At 34.1% G+C, this 14,919-nt stretch overlaps 1 long non-coding RNA gene across 2 annotated transcripts in view; it reads right to left on the bottom strand.

The window, feature by feature from the left end:
* The window catches only part of LOC131503667 (uncharacterized), a 66,962-nt gene that overhangs the window by 13,125 nt on the left and 38,918 nt on the right, over window positions 1-14,919 (bottom strand). Inside the window, exon 6 of one of the 2 annotated variants that reach the window (XR_009257518.1) lies at window positions 6,293-6,471. The exons of the other annotated variant lie outside the window; for it this stretch is intronic. This is a non-coding gene — a long non-coding RNA (uncharacterized LOC131503667). Of the gene's footprint in view, window positions 1-6,292; window positions 6,472-14,919 lie in introns of those variants that run through there. 2 annotated transcript variants of the gene reach the window in all.

The raw sequence follows: 14,919 nt of genomic DNA on the forward strand, positions 1-14,919 counted from the left end.
GTGTCTAAGCAAAAATAGTAACACTGTATTGTGGGATTTATGACATAGGAGTAAAACATACGAAAATAATAGTGAGGAATTAGTGGAAGGAAATAATATTGTGTGGCTCTTATATTGAAGTAATATATTTTTGGAAAATATGTGGTGAGAAGTTAAACTTGCATATTGTAAACCCTATAGAAAACACTAAAAAGCAAAACAAAAAGCTGTAACTAATAGGCCAATGTTGGAGATAAAACTGAGTCAGAAAAACACTCATTTACCAAAAGACGGCAGGAAAAAAGAAAAAGAACAAAGAATATATGGCATACTTAGAAGGCAAATAGTAAAAAGATAGATTTAAATACAACCCTATTGATGACTATATCAAATATAAATGGTGTAAACATGTCATTTAAAAGCTAAATATTATTAAATTGGATTAACAACAGCAAGATCCATCTATAGTCTGTCTACAAAAAAACTCACTTTAAATATAAAGATATAGATAGATTCAAAGTCAAATGATGGAAAAAGTATATAAACACTAATCAAATGAAATTGAAGCTTATATATTAGCATTAGACAAAGTAGACATTAAAACAAGAGACATTACAAGAGATATGAAGGGGCATTACATAATGATGAAGAGGTCCTTTAATCCAGGAACTTTAACACCCTTAAATATGCATTCTTCAAAATTAGAGCTTCAGAATGTATGAGAAAAAAAACTGATAGAATTGAAAGAATAAAGAGACATCCACAATTGTAATTGGAGACTTCAATATTTTTCTCTTTTTAAATGGTTCATGTATGTAGACAAAACAAAGTCAGTAAGAAGATTCGCACAATACTATTAACCATCTTTATGACACTGACGTTTATAGATTATTTCAACAAATACTAGCAAAATGCATATCCTTTTTAAATAGATATGGAACATTAATGAATAACATTCTATCGGCCATTCAAAATGCCACAAATGCTAAAGAAATGAAACCATACAATTTATGTTTAGACCAAAATAAAATCAAATCAGAATTTAATATCAGAAAGACACTTGGAAAAATCTCTAAGTATTTGGAAATTAAACTTCCCAATATCCCATAGGCCAAAAAATAAATCACAAGTATATTAGAAAATACCTTGAACTGAATGATAATAAAAATATGACAAATTGAATTTGAAGGGATGCAGCCAAAGAGCTGCTAAATTGCAAATGTATAGCATCAAATGGTTATATTAGTAAAGAAAAAAAGGCAATGAAACAACAAAATCACAAGCAACAAAAGCAAAAATTAACAAGTGGGACTACGTCAAACTAAAAATCTTCTGCACAGCAAAAGGAAAAATCAACAAAATGAAAAGTCAAACTACAGGAAATATTTACAAACCATGTATTTGACAAGGGGCTAATGTCCAAAATACATTTAAAAAAAAAACAAAATATATAAAGAATCCATACAGCTCAATAGCAGAAAACCCAAACAAACTAAAAAATGGACACAACTGGATGGCTCAGTCACTTAGGTGACCCACTCTTGATTTCAGCTCAGGTCATGATCCCAGTGTTATGGGATCAAGTTTTGCATCAGACTCTGTGCTGAACGTGGAGCCTGCTTAGGAGTCTCTCTCTCTCTCTCTCTCTCTCTCTCTCTCCCTCTACCCCTCACCCCTACTCTCTCTCTTTCTCTCTCTCTCTTTCTTTCTCTCTCTCTTTCTCAAGTAAATAAAAAAATAGGCCTTCAAAAAATGGACAGAACTAAATGGACATTATTTTTTTCCAAAGAAGACATCAAAATGGCCAGTTGGTACATGAAAGGGTGCTCAATATCACTAACCATCCAAAAAACCACCAATCAAAACCACAATAAGATATCGTTGCACATCTGCTACAATGGATATTATCAAAAAGACAAGAACTAACACATGCTGGCAACGATGTGGAAAAAAGAGAACCCTTGTACACTGTAGGTAGAAACGTAAACTGGTAGGGATGCCTGGGTGGCTCAGCCGGTTAAGTGTCCGACTTTGGCTCAGGTCACGATCTCACAGTTTGTGGGTTTGAGCCCCACATCAGGGTCTGAGCTGACTGGCTCAGAGGCTGGAGACTGCTTTGGATTCTGTCTCTCCCTCTCTCTGTGCCCCTACTCTGCTTGTGCTCTGTCTCTCTCTCTCTCTCAAAAAAAAAAAAAGAAAAAAAAAAAAAGAACCCTTAGAAATGTAAATTGGTATAGCCAGTGTGGAAAACAGTATAGAGTTTCCTCAAAAACTTAAAAATGGAACTGTCATATGATCTAGCACTCACATTTCTGAGTAGATATCTAAAGAAGATGAAATCACTATTGTCAAGAGATATCTCAATAACTATGTTAATTGTGGCATTATTTATAACAGCCAAGACATGGAAATAACCTAAGCATCTATTGATGAATGAATTAATAAAGAAACTGTATATGTATATGCATATGTATATGTATATATATGTATAGTATACGTATATACGTATGTGTATGTATATGTATATATACACACACAATGGAATATTTTTCAGCCATATAAAAGAAAGGAATCTTGCCATTTGCAACAACATGGGTGGACCTTGAATGAGCATTGTGCTAAGTGAAATAAGACAGACAAAGACAAATACTATATGATCTCACTTATATGAAGAACCTAGAAATTTCAAATTTATAGAAACAGTAGAATGGTGGTTGCCAGGGACTGAGGGGTGGGAGAAATAGAAAACTGGTGATCAAAAGATATAAACTTTCAGTTAAAAGATGAATAATTTCTGGAGATATGATATACAGTATGGTGACTATAGTTAACAATACTGTGTCGTATATTTGAAAGTTGTTAAAAGTAGAGCTTTCATTTCATGTTCTCACATGAGATGTGAAATGTAAAAGATGTGTTAATGAGCTTTATTGTGGTAAATATTTCATAATATATATGTGTATCAAGTCATCACATTGTATACCTTAGAATTATATCATGAAATATTCAATTATATCTCAATAAAGCTGGATTTAAAAAAAAAGGGAAGAGAAGCAATGGGCTGAACCAAATAATCTAAGCATCCACTTAAGACTACCTAAAAACAAAATAAAATTAAACATAAAGTAAAAAAGAAAGGAAATAATACATTTAAGAGAAAAATCGATAAAATAGAAAAAATAAAGCTAATAATGAAAGGGAAACCAAAAGCTGGCTCTTTGAAAATATTAATAAAATGAATAATAGTTAGTCAGACAAAGGAAAAGAAGAGGATGTAGAAATTAAAAATATCAGGAATGAAAATTAACATTACTACAGACCCTAAAAAGACATTTAAAAATATAATAAGGAAATATTATGAACAATTTTATGGTTTTAAATTTGACAACTTAGGTAAAGGGAAAAAATTCTTAGAAGATAGAAACTGCCAAATGGCATGCAAGAAGAAATATGTAATCTGAAAAGCGTTGTCTTTATTAAAGACATTGAATTTATAGTATTTGTAGTTAAAAATATTTCAACAAAGAAAGTTCTAAGATTACTTCACTGGTAAATTCTATTAAATATTTAATGAAGGAATCACAGCAAAATTTTATAAATTCTTCCAGAAAAATAAGAAGATAGACTTCTAAACTCATTTTATCAAGCCAATATTACCCTGATATCTTGATACAAAATTATAGAAAGAGACTACAAGATAAGAAAATACAGACCAATATTTCTCATAATTATAGACAGAAAAGTGATCAACAAATATTAGCAAATCAAATCTAGCAATATAGAAAAATAATACAATATAATTACAAACCTGGATTTATCCTGGGACTGCAAGGTTGCTTGAACAATTTAAACAGCAGTTAATGTGCTTTACTGTGTTAAAGGATTAAAAATAGTCATGACATTATGTTAATGAACATGGAAAAAGATACAAAGTCAACATATAAGAATTAATTATATTTCTACATATAAGCAACAAACAACTGGAAATTGAAGTAAAAAAATACCATTTATATAGCATAAAATACATCAAATCCTTAGGAATAAAATCTTAAAAAATATATGCAAGGCCATTACAGTAAAAAACTACAAAACATTATTGAGAGAAATTAATGAAGACATAAATAACTGGAGAGCAATACTGTATTTATAGATTAGAAGACTCAATATTGATAAAACGTCAATTCTCCTTGACATCCAAGAAGGCTTTTTTGTTGTTATTGCTGTGGAAATTGACAAACGGATTCCAAAATTTATGTGGAAATCAAAGGAGACTTAGATTCCCCAAAACAATTTAAAGCATCCAAAAATTTAGAGGATTCACACTACTTGATTTCAGAATTTACCATAAACCTATACTAAATGAAACAGTGTAGTATTGACTCCAAGATAGATAAATTAATGGGATAGAACTGAGTCTATAAATAGATCAATACATACACGATCAATCGGATTTTGATAAAAGCACCAAGGTAAGCTAACGGGAATGAATAGTCTTTTTAACATGTGAGATTGAAAAAAAATTTGGATATAGATGAAAATAATGGAATTCAACACCTGTCTCAGAATATATAAAAAATTGGCTGAAAATGGATTATAGATCTAAAATGTAAGATCTAAAACTAAAATAATTACCATAAGAAAACATAGAGAAAAATCTACCTCATGTTTGGAAGGGATTTCTCAGACAAAACATGAATCATGAATGCAAAACAAATTTAGCATACTGGCTATATGACTTTGAAAATGTTATTTGCTTAATATGGCTCTCATTTTTCTTATCCATAGACAGAGATAACAATCCTACTTTCATTCGTATATAGTGAAGATTAAGTATGTAAAGCATATAGTAGCTGCTCAAATTAGTGGCATCTATTTGTAATTACTATTTTTGTTAGCAGTAATATTAACAGTGACATCTAAAACAGATGATTCTCAGGGTGTCTGGGTGGCTCAGTTGGTTGAGTGGCCGACTTTGGCTCAGGTCATGATCTCACAGTTTGTGAGTTGGAGCCCCGCAGAGCCTGATTCAGATTCTGTGTCTCCCCTCACTCTCTGCCCCTCCCTCAGTCACGCTTTCTCTCTGTCTCTCAAAACTGGATAAACGTTAAAAAAAAAATTCAAGAACTTTCCTGCTTGCAAAGGCTTATCTTTTCAATAGGAAATGTTTACAGGTATCTAAACAGTTCTTGCAAAGATGAGAAAGAAAATTTATCCTAGAAATTAATTTTTTTCTTCCTTCTTATGTATAATCATTTTGTGGGGCAGAGTCACTAGAAAATTAATTACAGTGAATTTTAAATCCATTTCTTCCAAACTCTTTTCTTCCCTCTCCTTGACTTTCTCAAATCTATCAAATGGATGGATTTACATTACTTTGATGCCTCCTTGTAGTTGATCTATGAGGACAGATTTATATTGAATAAATACTAATAGTTAATAAGTCTAACAAACAAATTTATGTGAAATACTAATTAAAATTTTTCCTATTAGAAGTCATTTTCTTGTTATGGCAAACCGATGGAAAACAGGATATAGGCTTATCTTTGACATGAAAAGTAAGATGTATAACTACATAGAATGATATTAGAAATTGACTTTCAGACAAAAACAAATTTTTGCTTTTTTTATACACCCCATCTTATTTTTTATTGTTATTTTTCAATATTTTATTTATTTTTGAAAGAGAGAGAAACAGCACGCGAGTGGGGGAGGGTCAGAGGAAGAGACACAGAATCTGAGGCAGGTTCCAGGTTCCGAGCTGTCAGCGCAGAGCCCAATGTGGGGCTGGAACTCACAAACCATGAGATCATGACCTGAGCTGAAGTCAGAGGCTTAACCAACTGAGCCACCCAAGCACCCCTATACTCCCCATTTTAACCCATCAGTGAACACTTTGCCAGATCAGTGACCCAATCTTTTGTTTTTTTCTTCAATGATTAAAGAACCTAATAGATTAACAGTATTTTTGTTTTGGTTCCTTGTTGATTATGACTCCAATAAGCGAACAGAAGGGCTTATTTGTTAGAAATTCTGGTGAACAGCTTGCTGCAAGTTTAGTCAAAATAAGTTTTTATTCAGACCTACCTTGTCGTTCCCGGTACCTAAAGTGGACAATAGGTAGAGGACTTCATGGGGTCTTGGAGGTGAGTCTAGACTAAAATACCCAAAACTTTGGAGGCTTCAGATTACTTGATTTCAAAACTTACCATAAAGTTATACCAAATGAAACAGTGTAGTATTGATGGAAAGATAGATAAATTAAGTAATGGAACAGAACTGAGTCTATACATAGATCAATACATACATGATCAATTGGATTTTGATAAACGTGCCAAGGGAAGCTAATGGGAATGAATAGTGTCATGTTTACAAATATAAATTTTATAAAAGTAAAAATAGTATTATTTCTATTGCTCCTAGAAGGTCCTTGATTGAAGAGGTCTTAGGGGGAACTGACTGATTTTTGTGATCTTCAGTCTATCCCTTGAAAATCTGTCAAAATAGAACATGAAAATTTTATGATTTGCTATTTAAAGGGATTGTTTGAAAGATTTTACATCATTATCTTATTTTAATGATTGTATTCAATGTTTAGAGAAAGAATAAAATTTGAATATAATTAGCCTGCATAGTTGGTAAGTATCCTTACAACTGTAACAAATTGGTAATAGAACAATGGGATATGTAAATGTGATTATAAAGGTTCAAAAGAACTTAATACTTAGGCTTCTATCACTTGCATTTTCAGATAAATGAAAACTAGGGGGAAGTTTCATTGGACCCCAAAGACAGTTCTGTTCAAAAAAGCCTCTTAGGAAAAGTGAAAAATATGAGGGCAGTTTTTCTGGAAAAAAGGTCAAGACGATTTCAGTTTTTTACCTTTTGAAGGTCACCCTCACTACTCTTTTATGGCAGAAGTGATTTTGCCCTCCTCCCCTCACCTCAGGGTATTTGGCAGTGTCCAGAGGATGTTCTTGGTTGTCACAACTGTGTAGGGAGGTGTGCTGCTGGCTTCTGGACCATCTATAAACATGAGCTAGATAACCTCCCTTTAGGTTGTTCCAAAGTTGCTTCTCCAGAGGCAGAGAAAATGAAGTAGAATGTCCCATGATTTTGTATCATAGATGGAAGTCTTATTTGATAATACATAGTTTTTTGTCAAGCACCAGCATTTTAGATACATTGTGTCCGGTCTTTATCATAATAAAATAGGTATTATTGTGTGCATTTACATGTGGAGAAACTGAAGGGAAGTGAAGCAAGAGAGCTTAAGACAAAATCTCAAGGTTACCTGACCAGGTAGTGCCACTAGCATTTTGATTGCAAGTGTTTTGACTCCTAACATATTCTATCTCACTGCATCCTTCTATCAACTGCTTTGCATACATATGACAAATTTTTCTAAAACTATAATTGTAAAAGACAATTATGAGTTGTAAAAAGTTTTATGTGCCTGGTTGCAAAGTAAGGACATGGGCCGTATCTATTATATATTCTTGCTCCCATTTTTCAAGTTACTATTTATTGTATCTTTTAATTTTTTTTAATGTTTATTTATTTTTGAGAGACAGAGAGAGACAGAGAGTGAGCAGGGGATTGGGAAGAGAGAGAGAGACACACAGAATTCCAAGCAGACTCCAGGATCTGAGCTGTCATCACAGCGCGTGATGTTGGGCTTGAACCCACGAACCCGAGCAGAAGTCAGATGCTTAACTGACTCAGCCACCCAGGCTCCCCTCAAGTTACTATTTCTTTTTTTTTTTTTTTTTTTTTTTTTTTTAATTTATTTTTGGGACAGAGAGAGACAGAGCATGAACGGGGGAGGGGCAGAGAGAGAGGGAGACACAGAATCGGAAACAGGCTCCAGGCTCCGAGCCATCAGCCCAGAGCCTGACGCGGGGCTCGAACTCACGGACCGCGAGATCGTGACCTGGCTGAAGTCGGACGCTTAACCGACTGCGCCACCCAGGCGCCCCTCAAGTTACTATTTCAAGATTAGTGAATCTCTGGAAAACGTAGGAGAATATTTCATTATTCTAACTAGCAAAATAATGGAAAAGAACACATTTTTTGTTTACCTTGACTATTTGAATCCTATTTCAGGGGAACTGAATGGTTCATGAGGAGAAGTTTTCTTTTTTTCTTTTTTTTTTTTTTTGGTATGTAACTTTTTTTAATTAATAAACTTCATTTTTTAGGGAGGTTTTAGGTTCACAGCAAAATTGAGCAGAAAGTACTTTCCATCACTACCCTCACCCTTGCCACCCTGTTAAACTTGCCCCACTCTCAGCATTCCACACCACAGTGGTACATTTACTTTGATCGATGAACCTACATTGATGCATTGTCATGGGAAGTTCTCAGTTTACATCAAGGTTCCCTCTTCGTATGGTACTTATTATCTATGGGTTTTGACAAGTATCATAATGATATATAGCCAACATTGCTGTATCATACAGAATAGTTTCACTGCCCTAAAAATTCTGTTCTCTTCCTCAGTATCCCTCTCTCTCCTGTAACCCCTGGCAACTACTTTTTTTTTTTTTATTGTTTCTATAGTTTTGCCTTTTCCAGAATACCATATAGTTGGAGTCATACAGTATATAGTCTTTTCAGACTGGCTTCTTTCATTTAATAATATGAATTTAAGGTTCTTCCATATCTTTCCATGGCTTAAGAGGTCATTTCCTTTTAGTGCCGAATAAGATTCCATTGTCTGGATGTACTGCATTTATCCATTTACCTACTGAAGGATATCCTGGCTGCTTCCAAGTTTTGGCAATTATGTTAAAGCTGCTATAAACATCTGTGTGCAGGTGCAGGTTTTCGTGTGGACACAAGTTTTTAGTTATTTTGGATAAATATCAAGAAGCACAATTGCGGGATCATATGGGAGGAGTATGTTTGAGTTTTGTAAGAAACTACCAACCGGTCTTCCGAAGTGACTGTTCCATTTTGCATTCCAAGCAGCGGTAAACGGGAGCTCGTGTTGCTCCACACCCTCCTCAGCCTCTGGTGTTGTCACTGTTCTGGTTTTGGCCAGTCTAGTAGGTGTGTTGTGTTATCTCACTGTCATTTTAATTTGCATTTCGGTAATGATATATGATGTTGAGTATCTTAAATGTTTTTTATTTTATTTTATTTTTGAGAGAGAGAGAGAGAGAGAGACAGAGTGAGCGTGTGGGAAGGGCAGAGAGAGAGGGTGACACAGAATCTGAAGCAGGCTTCAGGCTCTGAGCGGTCTGCACAGAGCCTGATGTGGGGCTTGAACTCGTGAACTGCGAGATTGTGACCTGAGCCGAAGTCGGACACTGAACTGACTGAGCCACCCAGGCGCCCCTGATGTTGAGTATCTTTCTACATACTTTCTTGGCATCTTCGGTGAGGTATCTGTTCAGGTCTCTTGCCCATTTTTAAATTGGGTCATTCATTTCATTTTTTTATTCTTGAGTTTTAAAAGTTCTTTGTACATTTTGGACAATAGTTCTTTATCAGCTGTGTATTTTGCAAATATTTTCTCCCAATCTGCGGGTTGTTTCCTCATTGTCTTGACATTGTCTCTTATGGAGCAGAAGTTCTTAATTTTAATAGAGTCCAGCTTATCAACTATTTCTTTCATGGATTGTGCCTTTGGTGTTATATCTGAAACCTCACTGCCATACCCAACCAGTTAGGCTTTCTTCTATGCTATCTTCTAAGATTTTCATAGGTTTGCATTTTATATTTAGATCTGTGATCTACTTTGAGTGAATTTTTGTTAAGGGTGTAAGGTTTGTGTTTAGATTCTTTTTTTTTTTTTTCTTTTAGCATATAGCTGTCTAGTTGTTCCAGCACCATTTGTTGAAAGGACTATCTTTGCTTCATTGTATTGCCTTTGTTGGTTTGTCAAAGTGATGTTGACTATATTTATGTGGGTCTATTTCTGGGTTCTTGTTTCTACTCTGTTGATCTATTGATCTGTTCTTTAATCAGAATCATGCATTCTTAGGTATTATAGCTTCATAGTAAGTCTTAAAATTAGGTACTGTCAGTCCTCTGACTTTATTCCTCTCCTTCAATATCGAGATGGCTCTTCTGGGTCTTTTGCCTCTCCATATAAACTTTAGATATGTTGTTAATATCCACAAAACAACTTGCAGGTATTTTGATTAGGATTGCATTGAATCTATAGTTTAGTTTGGAAAAACTGACATGACGTTATTCAGCCTGCCTACTCATGAACATGGAATATTGCTTCATTTTTTTAGTGATTATTTGAAAACTTGCATCACAGTTTTAAAATTTTCCTCACATTGATCATATATATGTAAATATATATATATATATATTTACATATATACTTATATATTTATGTACATATACTTAAGTGTGTGTATGTGTATATATATACATATATATATTCTTTTTTTTTGAGGTGGGGAAGACTGCTAATGTAAGTAGTAAAGTGTTTTGAATTTCAAATTCCAATTGTTTATTGCTGGTATATAGGAAAGTGATAGATTTTGGTATGCTAACTTGTATCTTACAATCTTGCTATTATTGCTTATTAGTTCTGTTTTCATCAATTCTTTCAGAGTTCCTAAAAAGACAGTTTTGTAATTTGTAAACAAAAAGAGTTTGATTTCTTCCTTCCCAATCTTTAAACTTTTTACTTGATTTTCTTGTCTTATTGCATTAGCTAGGACTTCCAGTACAATGTTGAAAAACAGTTAAAAAGTTTCAAGTTTCTCACCACTGATATGATGTTATTAACTGTAGATTTTTTTTTTATAGATGTTCTTTATCAAGTTGAGGAATTTCCCTTCTATTCCTGGTTTGGTGAGAGTTTTTTTTTGTTTTTTGTTTGTTTTGTTTTGTTTTTTAATCATGAATGTTGGATTTTGTCAAATGCATTTTCTACCTTTACTGATATGATCATGTAGTTTTTCTTCTTCAGCCTATAGATGTGATTATATTAATTGTTTTTAAAATGTTGAGCCAGACTTTCATACCTGGAATAAATTCCATTTGGTTGTGGTATATTCTTTTTAGACATTGTTGGATATATTTGCTAATATTTTGTTGAGGACTTTGCATCAATGTTTATAAGAGATATTTGGCCTACAGTTTTTTTGTAACGTCTTTGTCTGATTTTGGAATTAGGGTAATGCTGGCCTCCCTGGTTGATTTCTGTTTTAAAAGGTTATTAATGATTGATTCAATTTCTTTAATAGATGTAGATTGCCAGACTGTCTATTCCTTCCTGTGTGACTTTTGGCAGATTTTGTCTTTCAAGGAGTTAGTTCGTTTAAATTAGGTTACAAATTTCTGGGCAGAAAGATGTTTATAGTATTCTCTTACTATCCTTTTAGTGACCATATTATTTTTACTGATGTTCCCTCTTTATTTCTGATATTAGTAATTTGTGTCATCTCTTTTTTCTTAGCCTGGCTAAAGGTTTATCAATTTTATCAATCTTTTGAAAGCACCAGATTTTGGCTTTGTTAATTTTTCTCTATTGATTTCTGCTTTCAATTTTATTGAATTCTGCTCTAATATTATTTCTTTTCTTTCCCCTGCTTATTTTGAACTTAATCTGTCCTTATTTTTCTAGTTTCCTCAGGTGGAATCATAGATTACAGATTTTAGATCTTTATTCTTTTCTCATAAATGCATTCAATCCTAAAAAAATTCCCCTGTAAGTACTCTTTTTTCTGCATCCTACAAATTTTGATATTATATTTTCATTTTCATTTAGTTCCAAGTATTTTAAAACTTATCTTGAAATTTCTTCTTTTACTTATGTATTATTTAGATGTATTTTGTTTAATCTGCAAATATTTGGGGAATTGCCAGCTGTATTTCTGTTATTGATTTCCAGTTTAGTTCTGAGAACAGATGTGGTATGATTTCTATTTTCAAAATTTGTTAAGATGTGTTTTATGACCCAGAATGTGTTCTATCTTGGTGGATATTCTATGTGACCTTGAGAAGAACAATTTGTTGATGCTGGATGAAGTAGTCTATATACATCAATTATATTCAGTTGATGATATTGTTGGATTAAACCATGTCTTACTGATTTTCTGCCTGTGAGCTCTGCTCATTTCTGATTCAGGGGTGTAAAAGTTTCCAAATATGATAATAGAGTCATCTATTTCTCCTCTCCTCTCTATCCGTTTTGTCTCACATATTTTAATCCTGTGATGTTAGGTGCATGAATGTCAACAATTGTCTTCTTACAGAACTGAACCCTCTGTCATTATGTATTGTCCCTCTTTATTTCTTATAACTTTCCTTTTTCTGACATCTGCTCTGTTTGGAATATATATAGCTACTCCCACTTTCTTTTTGTTAGGTTATTATGGTATTTCTTTATCCCTTAATTTTTAATTATATTTCTTTTTATATTTAAAGTGGGTTTCTTGTAGTCAACATACAGTTGATTCTTATTTTTTGCCCTTTCTGACAATATTTCTTTGAATTGGTGTATTTAAACCATTAATGTTAAAGTGATTATTGATATAGTTGGATTAACTACCATATCTACCATATTTGTTACTGTTTTCTATTTGCTATTCTATTTGTTGCTGAGTCTTTGGTCCTATTTTTCCTTCTACTTTTTTCTCCTGCCTTTTGTGGTTTTAATTGAACATTTTACACAATTCCATTTTCTCTCCCTTCTTAAGCATATCAGTTATACGTCTTTTTCCTTCCACATTGTTGGCGGCTGGACTATAGTTTACAATATATATTTACCACTAATCCAAGTCCACTTTCAAATAATACCTGTACTGCCTCATGACAGCATCATTGCTGTCATTTATTTCACTTATACACAGGAATATGTAAGCATTTATGAGTATATGTGTAAAAGTACATGCTTATATGTGCGTATATATATGTGTGTGTGTGTGCATGCATATTCAAATAGGTTGTTGTTATTATTTTGAACAAACTTTTATCTATTAGATTGATTAATTGTCCAACAGTTCTCAATATTATGTCCTATTTATTTTTAGCCTTTAGTTCTTTTTTTTCACTTTCTGAATTTTCTGTTGTCATATCCCGAAACTCAGATTCTTTCCTTATGTGTCCAGTCTACTAATGAGCCCATCAAAGGCATTCTCCATTTCTCTAAGAGTGGGTTTTTGCCCAGAAATTCTTTTTGATTCTTTCTTAGAAATTCCATCTCTCTGTTTACATTATCCATTTGCTTTTGCAGGTAGTCTATTTTTTTTATTATTATTAAAGCCCATAGCATACTAATTACAGTTTTAAAAAACTCCTGGCTTGGGAATGCAAGCTGATGTAGCCACTCTGGAAAACAGTATGGAGGTTCCTCAAAAAACTAAAAATAGAACTGCCGTATGACCCAGCAATTGCACCACCAGGCATTTATCCATGGGATACAGATGTGCTGTTTCAAAGGGACACATGCACCCCCATGTTTTTTAGCAGCACTATCAACAATAGCCAATGTATAGAAAGAGCCCAAATGTCCATTGATGGATGAATGGATAAAGAAGATGTGGTATGGGGCGCCTGGGTGGCGCAGTCGGTTAAGCGTCCGACTTCAGCCAGGTCATGATCTCGCGGTCCGTGAGTTCGAGCCCCGCGTCAGGCTCTGGGCTGATGGCTCGGAGCCTGGAGCCTGTTTCCGATTCTGTGTCTCCCTCTCTCTCTGCCCCTCCCCCGTTCATGCTCTGTCTCTCTCTGTCCCAAAAATAAATAAAAAACATTAAAAAAAAATTTGAAAAAAAAAAAAAAAAAAAGAAGATGTGGTATATATATATATATATATATATATATACCATGCGATATTACTCAGCGATCAAAAAGAATGAAATATTGCCATTTGCAACTACATGGATGGAACTGGAGGGTATTATGCTAAGTGAAATTAGTCAGTCAGGGACAGACAAAAATTATATGATTTCACTTATATGAGGACTTTAAGAGACAAAACAGATGAACATAAGGGAAGGGAAACAAAAATAATATAAAAACAGGGAGGGGGACAAAACAGAAGAGACTCATAAATATGGAGAACAAACTGAGGGTTACTGAAGGGGTTGTGGGAGGGGGAGATGGGCTAAATGGGTAAGGGGCACTAAAGAATCTACTCCTGAAATCATTGTTGCACTATATGCCAACTAATTTGTATGTAAATTTTAAAAAATAAAAAATTAAATTAAAAAAATTCCTGGTTTAATAATTCCAGCATTTCTGCTATATCTGACTCTGTTCTGATGCTTCTGATGCAATCTCTTTAAATTGCTTTTTGTTTTGGCTTAATTGTTGGGTTTTTGCCTTTAAGTTTGCCTTGTGATTTGTTGTTCTGATAGAAAAGTGGACATGGGGCGCCTGGGTGGCGCAGTCGGTTAAGCGTCCGACTTCAGCCAGGTCACGATCTCGCGGTCCGTGAGTTCGAGCCCCGCGTCAGGCTCTGGGCTGATGGCTCGGAGCCTGGAGCCTGTTTCCGATTCTGTGTCTCCCTCTCTCTCTGCCCCTCCCCCGTTCATGCTCTGTCTCTCTCTGTCCCAAAAATAAATTAAAAACGTTGAAAAAAAAAAAAAAAGTGGACATAATGTACTGGGTAAAAGAAACTGGTAAATAGGCCTAATGTAACGGTAAGGTATGAGGACAGAGAAGTGTTTTGTAGTCCTATGATTAAGTCTTAGTCTTTTAGTGAGCCTGTGCCCTTGGACTGTGAACATCACCAGTGCGTCTCATCACCACCTCCCCTTAGTGAGAACGAATGGCCTAGAATGGGCTGGAGTTGGGGATTTCTATTCTCCCAGGTTGGTTAGGTTGTGGTAAAATCCTAGCAATTCAGCTCTCATAAAATAGTGTCTCCTGTGGGCAGACGTTTTAACAAAAAGGGAATACTCTGATGTATTTCAAAATGGTTGTTCTCTTCTTGCCAGAACATGAGGGGATTTTTCTCTGCTACAGCTC

Source organism: Neofelis nebulosa, chromosome 2 (genome assembly GCF_028018385.1).
Source record: "Neofelis nebulosa isolate mNeoNeb1 chromosome 2, mNeoNeb1.pri, whole genome shotgun sequence".
NCBI lineage: Eukaryota > Metazoa > Chordata > Mammalia > Carnivora > Felidae > Neofelis > Neofelis nebulosa.